The sequence below is a fragment of the Procambarus clarkii genome, chromosome 41, assembly GCF_040958095.1.
Source record: "Procambarus clarkii isolate CNS0578487 chromosome 41, FALCON_Pclarkii_2.0, whole genome shotgun sequence".
In the NCBI taxonomy this organism is placed as follows: Eukaryota; Metazoa; Arthropoda; class Malacostraca; order Decapoda; family Cambaridae; genus Procambarus; species Procambarus clarkii.
In genome coordinates, this window is record NC_091190.1 from 37,333,375 (window position 1) to 37,346,354 (window position 12,980).

At 46.5% G+C, this 12,980-nt stretch overlaps 1 protein-coding gene across 1 annotated transcript in view; it reads left to right on the forward strand.

Moving 5' to 3' along the window:
- The first annotated feature begins 1,720 nt into the window (after positions 1-1,720).
- Positions 1,721-12,980, forward strand: part of LOC138373314 (uncharacterized) — a 179,185-nt gene continuing 167,925 nt past the window's right edge. Inside the window, exon 1 of the mRNA XM_069339503.1 lies at positions 1,721-1,867. The gene's annotated coding sequence lies outside the window, so the exon portion shown is untranslated. The remainder of the gene's footprint in view (positions 1,868-12,980) is intronic.

The following is a 12,980-nucleotide window of genomic DNA, read 5'->3' on the forward strand; positions in this document are numbered from 1 at the left end:
GTGTACAATAAATCACTGGCAACAGGAGAACTGACAAGAATTTGGAAAGCGGCTAATGTAGTCCCAATATACATGAATGGGGATAAACAGGAGACACTGAACTACAGGCCAATGTCCCTAACTTGCATACCATCCAAGCTGATGGAGAAGATTTTGCGAATAAAGCTAGTGGAACATCTGTAGCGAAAGAACTTTGTAACACAGCATCAACTTGGATTCAGGTATGGCAAGTCCTGCTTCACTGGATTAATTGAATTCTATGACCAAGCAACAAAAATCTGGCAATAAAGATAGGGGTAGGGGCAGACTGCATATTTTTGGATTGCCAGAAAGCCTTTGACACAGTGCCACACAAAAGGCTAGGGAAAAAGCTGGAGGGCCCTAGAGTAGGACTAGAGTGAAAGGGAAGGTACTCCATTGGATAAGGGAGTACCTAAGCAACAGAACACAGCGAGTCACTGTGAGGGGTGAGGAATCAGATTGACGAGACGTCACCAGTGAAGTCCTGCAGGGGTCAGTCGTTTCTTTCATTGTTTGCTGACGATACAAAAATAATCAGGAGGATTGAAACAGAGGATGATAGTGAGAGGCTACAAAATTACCTAGACAGACTGAATGAATGGTCAAACAAATGGGTGCTAAAGTTCAACCCAAGTAAATGCAAAGTAATGAAACTAGGCGGTGAAAACAGGAGGCCAGACACAGGATACAGAATAGCAGATGAAGTACTTCATGAAACGGACAGAGAGAATGATCTAGGAGTTGATAACATACCAAACTTGTCTCCTGAAGCCCACATAAAAAGAATAACGTCTGCGGCATAAGCGAGGCTTGCTAACATCAGAACAGCCTTCAGGATCCTAGGCAAGGAATCATTCAGAATCTTGTATACCACATATGTACGACCAATCCTGGAGTATGCGGCCGTAGCATGGAGCCCGTACCTTGTCAAACACAAGACGAAGCTGGAAAAAGTTCAGAGGTATGCCACTAGACTAGTCTAAGAACGAAGAGGCATGTGTTATGAGGAAAGGCGGCGGGAAATGCATTTCACGACACTGGAAGACAGAAGAGTAAGGCGTAAAATGATCACTACCTACAAAATCCTCAGGGGAATTGACAGGGTAGAGTAGAATAAAGTGTTTAACACTGTTGGTACGCGAACAAGGAGACACAGGTGGAAACTGAGTACCCAAATGAGCCACAGGGACGTTAGAAAGAACTTTTTCAGTGTCAGAGTAGTTAACAGGTGGAATGCATTACGAATTGATGTGGTGGAGGCTGACTCCATACACAGTTTCAAATGTAGATATGATAAAGCCCAGTAGGCTCAGGAATCTGTACACCAGTCGATTGACTGTTGAGATGCGGGACCAAAGAGCCAAAGCTCAACCCCCGCAAGCTCAAATAGGTGAGTACACACGAGGTTGAACACCTAAACCGGTTGCTGTACCTGGCCGCTGGCCTAGACCCCAACATGACACAACACAGTTACAGAAGGCGTTATGGAGCCTCCAAGCTACTGGGTGGGTGAGGTAGTGGGTTTAATGTCCAGTAGTGAGGTATGTGCTTGTAATACATACTCATACTTGCTCATACTTCACATAAATAGAAATAAACTCTTTATTAATATTGTTGAAGTGACTTTACTTGTGAATTATTTGTATGTGAGGCGGTCTCATGTCAGGTGAGGTGAATGACGTCACAGGTAGTTGATCCATCAGGGCAAGGTAGTCAAAAGGCGCGGCGGGCAGTGTGGTGCTGGCCGGCGTAGGGAGAGGTGCTGCTTGCCGTCCGCCACATTGGTGCTATTAATTAGTTACACTTCACAGTCCTGTGGAAGAGGTTACCTGCGCCAGGCTTACAGGCAAGTTACACTAGATGATAAGTTATTTTATCACAATGTATTCTGTTGGTAAACTAGTCTATATTTGCTGATTGCCTAATTAAGCATGGGTTACAAGATGTTAAAGCTTTATTTTAAATAATTCAAATACCTCTGGCTTAGTCCTTTGTAAATATAATGACATTGAGTAATAAATCTTTGTCTATTAGTCGAGACTTTGACCCAGCTGAAAACTTTTGATTATTAAAACAAAATTACATGCTAAAACGACCGTCATTGACTGTTCCACAACAGCGGCTCGGGTGTCAACTTTATTGAGACATGAACTGTACAAACGTATACAACTAATAACTTTATTGAACGTTCAACCAAAAGCCGGAGAAAAAATTAAGTATAGTCGTTAAATTCTGGCAGTTATAAGGTGTTTGTGAACTTAGTATTTCAGTCGTTGAAATACGGACCAAAGACTTTTAATCTAGCAAGCATCACATAACCCCCCCCCCCCCCACTTAATTCCATAGAAAAGCCTCACTGAAATAGTAATGTCACCAGAAGAAGTAACTACGGGAATTAGATGACAAAAGCCATAGCATCACACAGCCCATCCTGTGTGAATGAAACTAACCATCCTGAGTCAGTGTCGTCCACGCTGCAGCCAGTCCCAGGGACGACTTAATTAACATTAACGTCCTGTGTAACCAAGTACTATATTTTGTCAGATATAAGTAAATATTAATGTACTGTATGTATAAATTGCGTATAGGATTTGGATTGTTGTTGAAGGTGATTATAGTAGGCGAGTGAATTCTAACTTCTCCCTAAAATAATAAAAAAAAATTTGGACTGGATATACTAATTGGTCAATTGAGGGATTTTAGTAGAAATTAAAGAACTTGTATTGACGTTTTCTGACCGACGGAATAAATAGGTGGTTGAGGTTTAATACGAACACCCTGAGAGCTCTGCTAGAGAGGAATACGAGCGTTGTTGAGTCAGGTGTACAAGCCCGTCCTCAAACTACGGCCAAATGTCCAATGTTACAACCACCAAACAGCTGCTCGTGAATAATAAGCACTTTTCGCACGATTTAACCGATGACGTTCAGACCAATTCCTAAACTGTAGTTTGATGACTTTGTTCAAACCGAAACTAACTTCACCCACGTACCGAAAATACAAATTGTCAAATGAGTAAAGTCAACCTAACTATACACTAAGATTTAATGTTTAATAATAGTTTACGTATGATCAAACATTTTTAATGTCTTGTTAAAATGTGTTAATTGCTGTGGGCCAGAGCACACCTGCTTGATACCTGCTTGAAGGTGTTCTGGGAGTTGTTCTACTCCCCAAGCCCGGCCCGAGGCCAGGCTCGACTTGAGAGTTTGGTCCACCAGGCTGTTGCTTGGAGCGGCCCGCAGGGCCACATACCACAGCCCGGCTGATCGGAACTTCTCTTAGAAAACAGTCCAGTTTTCTCTTGAAGATGTCCATGGTTGTTCCGGCAGACGAGCATAGACGGAGGACACGTTATATATGAAGCGTTCTTCACGTTCACGTTTGGCTGCCCGGGTTAACGACCACTTGGCCGTTGTGTTGAGAACGGGTTGTGGATGTCTAGTCAGAGGTTGGGTTTTGCCCTAATGTGATAAGTCGGCCCTTTAGATCAACCAAAGTGTGACCTGATTTATTATCTAGCCCCCCTCACTGTCTGGCTCGTTGTCGCCGTAAGGGGGCTTGGTGGGCAGCTGCCGGAGTGTGATGATCCGTGCGTCAGTCCTCTGTCCTTTTGCAGCCTTATTCTCCTGCTGCTGCCTTTACCAATTTTGCCAGGCCCCTTTTCCTTTTACTCGTGTTTCTTTTTCTCCCCCCTCTTCTCCTATCAAATTGTCATTTCCTGCCGACCTTTTGCCTGTTTTGATTATTCTTTCGACCTTCTTTTGTTTTGACGCTCGTGTGTTTGAGGAGGCATACTCTTGCACCTGTAGAACTGTAGTACCCAACGTCTCGAGCGAGGGGACCCTTTTATTGTCAATCCTCCTTTCGTCACTGAACCCGCTCTCGACGGACTCATGGTTCTTAAGGTGGCGTTTGTGGGGCGTATACTCACGACGCACCCCTGGGGGCCCCCGGCAAGATCGGCGATAGCTTCTTGTTGGGTGTCCTGCCTCTAATTGTGGCTCCATGGTGGGTGTGGGGGCACATTCGTGAATGAAAGTTTTCCTCGTTTTCATGGCTGATAATGTTTCCCTTGTATTTTCTTAGGCTCGTAGGGTGGGCGACCAAGCCCCCGAGTCGGACTGTGTTGGAAGACCAGGCCCTGTAGCCCCTGCTGCATTGGGCCCCGACGTCCTGACTACTACCCTCAGCTCCCCTCCCTCCTCTGCGGTAGGGTCGAGTCCCCAGCCCCCAGTGGTGACCACCTCGTCCCCTGGCACGGCTCCGTCTCTCATTGTGACTACTGCGCCTTTTACCCCCATGAACTCCGGGGGTTCTCAACGCCGTTCCCGCCACGGCCGCACTCGCACGATCTCTTCCCGAAATGCTACTTACAACGCCTTGTTTGGTCCCGCTACATGGACTAAATACTTTGATCTCCACCATCTGGATTCTTCTTCTCCTGACGATTTCTCCCTCCATAAACACCTTGTTGATTCAGTAGATGCCTCTGTTACTTTTAACTCCACCAGTTACATTATGCGTGTCGTCGCTGCTGCTCCTCAGGATGCAGCTACTCGCTTAGCCGCTTTGTCCTACATTGGAGAGACCCCTGTTCGGGTCTCCAAGAACGCTCGGTTAAATGCCAGTGTAGGCACTGTTCTTCTCCCGCACCATGTTGCAACTGGTCTTCAGGACCTCAACGATTGCCATGAGGATATTAAACATATCCTCGAAGCCCAAGGCCATTTTGTCCTCCAGGTGGACACGTTTACTCGACCCCTTCGTGGTCATCGCCGTCAGCCCCTTTGAGTTGTAAAAGTCACCTTTGATAGTAGGACCCTTCCGCCCTCTATTATTCTTGCTGGTGCCAGATGCTCCGTTCAGGAGTACATTCCCTCTCCTAGACTATGCAATAAGTGTTGGAAGTTCGGGCACGGTGTCCTCAAATGCACCAGTACTGTGTATCTGTACCCCGTGTGTGGGGACGATAGTCATTCTAAGTCCGAGTGCACTTCTCCCCAGGCTCGCTGCCTCAATTGCGGTTAAGCCCATCCTACCTTCTCCCGCTCGTGTATGTACTACAAACTCGAGGAAGCCGTCCTCAACTTGAAGCACCGTGATTGTCTGTCTTCCTGAAGCGAGACGCCAAGTTCGTCGTCTAACCCCTTTCGCGGGCGTCTCCTACGCTCGCGTGTTGCGTTCTACCTCTCCTCGTCCTTCCCGTCTTCCTCAGTCTCACAACCGTTTCCAGGCCTTAAACCCGACCCCACCCACCACCACCTCCCCTATTCCTTTGCCACTGGTCCCAGATGATCTCCCTCCCGCTTCTCCATCTGGGATTTCCCCCCCTTCCTACCCAGTCCGGTATATCTTCTTTGTCTTCTTCTCCATCTCCCCCCACTTTCTTCCCGACCCTCCCCCCAGTCTCTTGACCCTCCACGCCACCTGTCTGTCCAGGCTGATATCCATCATCCTCCCAGCAATCTTCGTGTTGTTCGCTCTCGTTCTTCTTCTCCTGCTGAAACCATTGAGTCTGTCGCCCGGTACGTTGTTACTGGAACACCTGTCTCTTTGAGCCAGAAACGTAAGCCTGGCTCCTCTCCTTCTTCCTCTTTGGCGGGTAAGAAGGTTTCGCTTTCTTCCTCGCCCCCTCCCTCTGACTGTCACTCTATCCCCTCCCATTTCAGTGGTCGAACCCGTCTCTGATATGGAGGTTTCTTCCACCCCCGATTCTCTCTGTTGCTGCCCTTCCTGAGGTGCACTCCCTGATTTCTGCACCCCCCCCCCCTCCCTTTCCTCCAACTGTCCTTGCCTGCCCCTCTCAGTTGTCTCCTCCTCCTCCGAACCCCATCAGTCCACGTCTGGTCTGTTCTCTCGCTCCCTTCCCTCTCTCCTTACTAAGTTTACCCATGCCCCCTAACCCTGATTTTGCCGACCCTGCTCCTGACCCTGCTCATGACCCTAAGATCCTTTAATAAACTGTGTTCCTCTTTCCCATATTTTTTCTTGTTCTCTGTTACTGTCCTTTCTCTTTGATAATGTCTATTCTTCAGTGGAATATTCGTGGATTTTATGCCAACTTCCATGAACTCCAACTTCTAATTACACAGTTTACACCACTTTGTGTTTGTCTCCAGGAACCAATGCTTAGTGCTCGTCCTGGTCACTTTCGTGGTTATTCCTTTCTTTCCCCTCCCCCAGCTCTTGCTGGGGCCCATAACTCTACTGCTCTCTTAATTCGTTCTGATATTCCCTTCGTCCCCCTACTTCTTCCGTCCCCTATCCATTGTTCTGCTGCCCGTGTTTTTGTGGGTAAATGGTATACAGTCTGTTCCACTTATCTCCCTCCAAATGTCCCTCTTTCCCTCCCCGATCTTTAGCAGCACCTGGACTCCTTGCCAGAGCCGGTGCTCCTTTTTGGGTGATTTAAACTGTCGACATTCCCTCTGGGGTGATGTTCTGACAAACACCCGTGGCCGTCTTCTCGAACCGTTCGTCCTCGCTTCCCCTCTGTCTCTTCTGAATTCTGGTGAGCCCACTCATGTGGACTCTTGAACTCGCACCCTTTCCTGTCTTGATCATTCTCTCTGCTCGTCGTCCCTCTACTTAGATTTCACGTGGCAGGTTCTTGATGACCTCCATAAGTGATAATTTCCCCATCCTCGTTTCTTTTTTCTTTCCACTCTCCCCTTTCCTTCCCTAGGTGGCAGTTTGCCAAGGCTGACTTGTGCCTATTCACCCTCCGCGCTACTCTCTGACCTCTCCTCTCTGCCTCTTCCTCGCGCCCTCCTCCTCGCGCCCTCCTCCTTTTTTATGACAGTCTTCAACGCTGCCTTCAGCTCTATCCCTCACTCTTCCTCCCGGGGCACACGGAAGTGTGTTCCCTAGTGGAATGCGGACTGTGCTCGGGCTGTCCGCTGTAAGCGTGCAGCCTGGAAAAAACACCGCCACCGGCAGACGGCTGATTCTTTTATTCTGTTTCGGAAGGCAAGTGCGGTGGCCCGTAGGACCATCCGTACTGCTAAACGTGAGAGTTGGAAATATTATGTTAAAACCATTACGTCCGATACTCCTCTACCGCAGATCTGGAAGAAGATCCGCAAGTTTGTTCCAGATGTCTCGCCGGTTCTCCGTCTCCGTGGGACTCGTGTGGCGGATCCAGTGAAGGTCGCGGCCAAACTGGGTTCCCACTTTTCTTCTGTTAGCTCTGGTTCTCATCTTCCTCAATCCTTCCTTCTTCGTAAGCCTGTTCTTGAATCGCATCCTTTAAATTTCCACACTCTTCTCCGCCTTCCCTATAACGATCTTTTCTCTCTTTATGAACTTCAGTCTACCCTGGCCCTCTGCGAATCTACGGCAGCGGGCTCGGATGACGTTCATTATGAGATGCTTCGCCATCTCCCTCCGTGCACGTTTCAGTATTAACTGAATCTGTATAACCAGGTCTGAGAGTCGTCGTCCGTCCCTGAGGACTGGCTCGATGCCGTTGTACTCCCTATTCGGAAACCAGGGTCTCTCGGTACGTCCCCTAAGGATTTTCACCCTATTGCTCTCAAGAGTTGTGTTTACAAGCTGTTTGAGCGTATGGTAAATGTCGGTCTGATGTGGTTCTTGGAACACCACCACCACCTCTCTCCTTCTCAATTTGATTTTCGCAAGTGCCGCAGCACGACTTATGTCCTGGTGAACTTGGAGGTCCATATTCGTACTGCTTTTGCTGCGAAGACCTCCGTTGTTGCTGTCCTTTTTGACCTGGAAAAGGCTTATGACACGACTTGGAGATACCATATTCTGTCCCAACTTCGTTCTTTTGCCCTTCGTGGTAATCTCCCTCTCTTCCTTCAAAGCTTTCTCTCTCGTTGTACCTTTCGAGTCAGGCTTGGTGCCACTCTCTCTGCCTCTTTTCGACAGTATGAAGGTGTGCCCCAAGGTAGTGTTCTGAGTACTACTCTTTTTCTGGTTACCCTCAATGGTCTCCTTTCCTCCCTTCCTTCTGGCATCTTCTCCGCTCTTTATGTTGATGATCTTGCTCTTTGCTGTCGAGGTGATGATTCGCCTCTCCATCAACGGTGGCTCCAACTTGCGATTGATGCCGTGTCATCTTGGGCCACCAATCATGATTTCAAGTTGTCTACTACTAAGACTTGTGCCATGACTTACTCGGAAGCGGGTCGTTCTTCGTCCCTCTTTATCACTTTATGGTCAGCCCCTTGAGTACAAAAATTCCACGAAGCTTTTGGGGTTTTTCTTTGACACTCGTTTGTCTTGGTCGCCCCATGTCTCTTACCTCCATGTTGAATGCTCTAAGGCCCTTAACCTACTTAAGGTTTTGTTTCATACTTCTTGGGGAGCGGATAAGTGCACGCTCCTCTATTTGCATTCCCCTCTCGTCCTGTCTAAGCTCGATTATGATTGCCCTGCATACTCTTCTGCTTCTCCTTCTCCTACTCTTCGCCATCTTGATCCTTTGCACCATACGGGGTTGCGCCTCGGCTCTGGTGCTTTTCGTTCAACTCCTACCCTCAGCTTGTACGCTGACATTGGCTGTCTGTCTCTCCAGGATCGCCGTGATCGCTACAGTCTTCGCTATCTTGCACGATCCTTACAGCATCGTCTCACTCGCCTCTGTCGTGCTTTGACTTTTACCCTTCCTGTAGTTCCTATTCCTCTTCACCACCTTCCTCTTTCTCTCCGTTTGTCTCGCTCACAAGATTCTCTTTCGGTTCGTCTTACTAATGTTTCTCCTCGTATTGTTCCCTCCTTGCCCCCGTGTAGCATCCCCTTCCCAAATTTTGTATTTCTCTGACACGCATCACTAACGCTTTTACCCCTTCTACAGTTCTGAAATGCCTCTTCCTTGAGCACTTCTCTTCTCACTCCCACTCCGTTCCCATTTTCACCGACGGGTCAAAGTCTGCTGACGGTATGAGCTACTGTTGTTTTTCCTGACCACACTTATGTGTCGCCTTCCTCCGGAGGCTAGCATCTTCACAGCAGAACTCTCCGCTATTATCTATGCTCTTCGTCACCTGGTTTCCTAGGGGCAATCCTCCTTCATGGTAGTAGTTGACTCTCATAGTGCCCTCATGGCTTTAGGGTCCTTTAATCCAGTCCACCCTGTGGTCATCGAGATTCAACATTGGCTGTTTCTTATCTGCAGTAAATTAAAGTCTGTTGCATTTTGCTGGGTTCCCAGCCATGTTGGTGTCTCTTTAAATGAGCATGCGGATGCTGTGGCTAAGGACGCTATCCGCACTTGTCCCATCTCCCATAAAGGTGTTCCTTATTCTGACTTTTACCCAGTTATTAATGCCTCCATCCTTGCCCGATGGCAGAGTTGTTGGTCTTCTGTTCTTGGTAACAAACTGCGTACTCTCAAGAGTTGTGTGTCCGTGGCCTTCCTTCTGCCACCGTAACCGGCGGTGGGAAACGGCTCTGGCTAGGTTACGTATTGGCCATACCCGTTTAACTCACGATCACTTAATGGAGCGCCGCCCTGCTCCTTAATGTCCGAATTGCATTGTTCCTCTTATGGTCGTACATATCCTTGTTGAATGTCCTGACTTCCAGGACGAGCGTGTCTTGTTTTCCGACTGTCCCCTGCGGTCGCTTGTCCCTCGATAGAATTCTTGGCGACTCGGATACTTTTGATATCTTTGCCTTATGCGTTTTTATTCTCGTATTGGCATCCTTGGTGATATTTAGAGCCCTCTGATTATCTCGCACATTTGATGGTACTATATAGCCTTCCCGGTTTGGTGACTTCTACTGATAATTACTTACTTATTATCTAGCGGGATATTTCTCCCTATACAAGACGGGTTGAATCAGTCTTTTTGAGGTATTTAATATAATGTGTAATTTCATGTACATGTGCACAAGTACATCAGTACTGGTGTACTGGTACACCAGTACCAGTAGGAATCGAGGGATTAAAATTACTTTGAAAAGCGTGTACGAATCGAATTTGATCATTATGTATTATATATATTTATTTCCACAAGTACAACAGGTTTAGGGAAAACGTTTATTAATGTTAAATGTTTAACACTATAACTTGAAGCGGTTATCTACTACTTGATAAACCATTTTATGATAAGTAAATCATTCTTCTTGCACGTAATTGGAACATTTAGTGATGGTGGCGATATAGTTAATGTTAAACTAGCATTTTCGGTAACATTTCAATCTTCTTCCCCCTCCGCCCTTCTATTAGTCTGTCTTCTATCCTACCAATCCAATCAATTATAAAATATATATATATATATATATATATATATATATATATATATATATATATATATATATATATATATATAATTATAATATATATATATATATATATATATATATATATATATATAATTATAATATATATATATATATATATATATATATATATATATATATATAATTATAATATATATATATATATATATATATATATATATATATATATATATATATATATATATATATATATATATATATAATTATAAAATATATATATATATATATATATATATATAAATATATATATATATATATCTATATATCTATATCTATATCAAGAGATATATATCTCTTAATAATTTTTTAGGAGGGGTACCACCTCTGGTGCAAGTGTAGGGACCCGTAGCCTCAGAAGAAAATAAAGAGTACTCAGAGAAGACCTTGTGGATCCTCACTGAACACTTTGATATTTTCTTCTCCTACCACCCCTATTCTTTTGGTATGTGTGTATATTTATCTAATTATTTGAAAATGTCATTACACAAAAAGTTACAATATTGATTACATGCAGGGTACAAGGCTGCTTGTCACAAGTTGAACAGCTCCTCAGATGGCTGGCAGGAACCATGGATGCAATGAGCATTTCCTCTCTGGATTGCCACACTAAGGCGCTGAAAAAGAAAACTGGCAGCTCTAGGATCTCTAGTTTCGATTAGCTTAGACCCCAACTCCTTCAAAAAGCTAGCAGCACCTTTACCCCAGGCACCAAGTGTCTGAGGCAATGGGGACAAAATTGTAGTGGTGCTCAAGGTCTCTGTATTTACGTGACTTGGCCGCTTCTCGGTGATTGGCAGCTCCTCCTGCTTGTGTAGCACTGAAGTCAACAGAGGTATTGGCTAAAGTTGAAACGCAAGTGTAGTCCCACACCAACTGTCTACCATTCTTCCAGGGGTTCACCGTGATTCTGTCTGGCCGACCGACAGGCTCATCAGAGTTGCGAGACATTAGGTAACAGGGCTCTCTCTCTGCTAGACAACCGGCTGTGGTAAGGCTTCTCTTAATAATGTCATTGACCTCGCCGTGTCTTGCCTGCCATCCTCCTGTCCTTTGGCAGAAAAGGCCATGCTGTCTCTATCTGTCGGCCTCTGCCTCGCCGCAAATACACCTGTATTCGGTGTGGATTGGGGCAGCGAGGCAGAAAGCCACGGCAATTCGGAGGGCCTGCGGTGTGAGACGGGTGCCGGTTGCTGACATTGGGGTTGCTAATTGGAAATCACCTGCATGGGGGAGCGGCTACAGCTCTAAGTCGGGCAGTGTCATGTAGTGTTGTCGCAGCTTCTAGCAAAAGTCGCAGCTTCTTGGTCGGCAATGGGGCGATCCCAGCTGGATTGCTTAAGGGCTTCAGAAGGCGGTGGTTGGGGTGCTGGCCCTGTGAGAGACCCATTTGGTTGTGCAGTCTGTGAAGCTGGGATCATGTACCCCTGCTTGTTGAACTAGGTGCTCAGGTAGGATTTCCTTCACCAAGTTGTCAGACCCCACTGAAGAGGACAGGAACGCTGGTACAGCAATTTGTGTTGCTGTGCGCACGTCAAGGCCCCCGAGTCTGACAGGAAGGGAGGCCTGTTTCCCCTGTGAGTCGCTGAGGGAAAGATTGAGGGCTTTTTCTAGTGTTGATTTCAGCAAGCTGTCGTACTCCTCTAATTTAATATTGTTGAAAGATGGCGAACATCTTAGAAAGTAGGTCAGCCTGGGGAGGGGCAAGCATCTGGTGATGAGGTAAAGTGCATCATGAGCATCGATGTCTTCAATCCTCTCGTTCATCCTCTTCAGGTCAGTGATCTTCTTACTAAGGACCCCATCGATGGCATTCCTTCCAAGAGGAGCACCTAGGAGTGTGCTGTCCTCAGGGTTGGTTGGATGAATGTCAGGCAAAACAACCTTTATTTGCTCTATTATGCGCTGGTTGGTGTAGGTTATTTCGCACTTGGAAGGGTTCAGGGTGAGGCCTAGGCTTGCTCCTTGCTCCTGAATTATTCTTATGTCGTCCAAGAGTGAGGCTGGGGAGCCAGCTAGAGTACCATCGTCCAAAAAACAAATGTTGAGCTAACTGGACAGGTTATCGGTGACTTCCTTGATAACTAGGCAGAAAAGAAAAAGAGCAAGGGGGTCACCCTGTTGGACACCTTCTTGTGATTCAATTTCATGTTCCCCAAAAAGCAGAGTTAGATTCTTGCTGTAGCATGAGTTTACAAACGGGTAGAGGAAAGGAAAAAGGCGATGAACTGCACTGAGTACTGCATCCCTTCTAACCAGATTGAAAGCATTTTTGAAGTCCAGCTTTATCAGGGCTTTTTCATCCGTAATGTTGGCAATGTAGGCTCTAGCTGCATGAGCCGCTGCCTCACACCCTTGGGGAATGCCAAACCCAAGCTGTTTTGGCTTCAGCATGTCGGCTGCTGCCTGACTAACTGCTCTAGCAGCAGCCTTAGCGACGAGACGCCGGAGTGAATTGCCCACAGCTACCGGTCTGATTCCTCCATCTTTTTTCCTCAGGGCACAGAGGGTAGCGCCAAAAAAGAGGCCGTATGGTCTCTGGTATGTTGCCAGCTAGACATGTGTTGGCGAATCTAGTTAGTTCCACCAGGAGGCCCTGTGCAATGTCTCCCAGTGCAGGGTTTGAGCATTTGTTTGATTTGGTTGGGTCTTAGTCCTATGAACCCACCTGCTGATCCTGGTGGGAG